We start from the raw sequence: 2,609 nt of genomic DNA on the forward strand, positions 1-2,609 counted from the left end.
GGGTCTTCTGGATACCAATACCACTCATATATGTGTGTGTGTTTGTGTGTGTGTGTGTGTGTGTGTATGTGTGTGTGTGTGTGTGTGTGTTTGTGTGTGTGTGTGTGTGTGTGTGTGTGTGTGTGTATGTATACATACATACATTTCATCTGCTTCAGATGAAAAATAACAAATTCTGGGCTAAAGGGGAAACATCTGACCATTTCAATCGGCAAGATACGAAACGGATGGCAGAAAGCGACTTGAGCAAAGAAAGAGAAAAGCTGTGGTGCCTTGTGGAGAAGGAGGAGAGAAGAAGAGAGTAATAGGCGAGTAGACAAAGATGTCGTCTATTTATCTATCATTCTCTGCCTCTCTCTGTCCCTCTCTCCATATATATATAAATTTAAGTCTCAATATATGGTTTCAAGTAATCCGGTAGTACTCATAAAAAAAGCTACAAAACGTATAAAACGTGGAGAAAACGATAAGAAGTGAATAGAGTCATAAATGACATTGAAATAATTTGATGGAATTTCATTTAACAATAAGAAAATGCTAATGTCACGCCAAATGCAATTTAAAAACATGTAAATAATTCATATTATTATATTTGATGATAAATAAATTACTTACGTGCTTACATTAATGCAAAATGCAAAAAAATCCTTCACAATAATGGGAGACTATCTTCCATACTTTCTGTGATTTAAAAAATATTTGCTTTTACCTTCAAATTTCTAAATTTTTCAATTTAATATCGTTCATATTTTCATGCTGATATCAATCCCTACATTTCATAAATATTGTCTCTAAGTTTATTTATTTACTTTTAGTTTGTTATTATGATCATCATATTTTTTCTCAATGTTTACGATATTGTTTTTTTCTAGATTTTTAGTAATAAATGTATCTCTTTTCTTTTATTGTACTAATAATATCCACTAGTTACTTTTTAATTATATTACTAAAATTTCCTTCCATTTATTAGAAAATCCTCTTATATCAATTTTATTATCATTGTCTTCCATAATATTTTAAAACTTTGACTTTGCATTCCTATAATGTTACATCGAGAATCTACTCCTTAACAAAAACATTCTTTAACCTGAGGACATACCTGAAATATTCCATTATTTTGAAAGGACATTTTGTATTTTGCATTAATGCAGGTATATAGGAAATTTATTTATAACTATCATTAAATATAATAATAAAAAATTATTTACATGTTTTCAAGTTACGAAACAATTTGTTGTGCTATTAAAATTTATTAAATAAAATTTCTTCAAATATTTCACTGTTATTTATGACGTGTGTGTCTGTCTGTGTGTGTGTGTGTGTGTGTGTTATACATCGATATACTTACAGATATTGAATCGAGTGTGAGCAGCAAAATATGTTTACTCTTTTAAATTTAAAATTTGACTTTCTCACCCTGCCATGATTTTATTTATCCAGAATTATCCCCCTTACAACACCTGCTGCCACAGCACGTGTTCAACATACGCTTGTATTTACACACACACACACACACACACACACACACACACACACACACACACACACACATATATATATATATATAAAAGTATTAATTTCGTGTTTAGCTTCTGTAAACTTTATACGTAAATACTTAGTCACTGAAGTGGTTAATTTTTACTAGTAAATGTGAAAACCAGCAGATATTGATTTCATTTCAATACCCCTGAGCAAAACGAAATATTTCAACTGATATTATTCCAAAATGAACAGAAGAAAGAAGCCATTTGTGAATCTATATTCCAACAATGCTAGGGATTATTCGATAGAAACAACAAAACAAAAAAAAAACGGTAATTGAATGAAAAAGATGATGAAAGATAGACTCTTTGTTTTATATATTACGACAAAAACTAGAAATACAATGTTCCTTCAATAACAAAATAAGGACCTCGTAGCAAGGTCTGAAACGTTTAAATTTATAAAAGAAAGAGACGCTAAGAATATTGTTTTGACGTGAAGAGAAATAAGTAATAGAAGAGAAAGAGTTTCATAGAAAACGTGTTTCCTTTATTATTTCAATTCAGCTGACAGATAAATAGTGCAGTCTGAATTATTAGTCTTCTGGACACTTCATGGTTATGGAAAGGTTGCTAACACAGTATTTCCGATATGTGAAATATTCCACTGTCATCAGGCGATATTCCTGAGTTTAGTCAGCAACTGGAAGATCTAAAGGTTGTCTCGACAACACCAACGATAGGAGGAAAGAGGGAACGAAGCAAATGTCAATATTATGCAGTCTGAAATTTATAACAACAACAACAACAATAATCTTGATAATAATAACAATTTCAAGTACAGACACAATGATGCCTGAATTTTCCTTTTCTTTTGGAGGGGGTGAATGTCGGTTATATCAACCCCAATACTTTACTGGAACTCCGAAAGAAAAATTTGCAAAGTTAACTGTGTATGGTGGATTTGAACTCAGAACGTCAATATCGCAAATTGAATTAACATACACATCAGAAGGGTAAAATACTTGTATGTAATTATTCGCACACACATTAAATAATTCTATGAGAAACCCCAAGTGGGACCGAAACCAGTGAGTGGAGTTGGTCATGTGCACAGTGCCACCGAAA

The sequence above is a fragment of the Octopus bimaculoides genome, chromosome 4, assembly GCF_001194135.2.
Source record: "Octopus bimaculoides isolate UCB-OBI-ISO-001 chromosome 4, ASM119413v2, whole genome shotgun sequence".
In the NCBI taxonomy this organism is placed as follows: domain Eukaryota; kingdom Metazoa; phylum Mollusca; class Cephalopoda; order Octopoda; family Octopodidae; genus Octopus; species Octopus bimaculoides.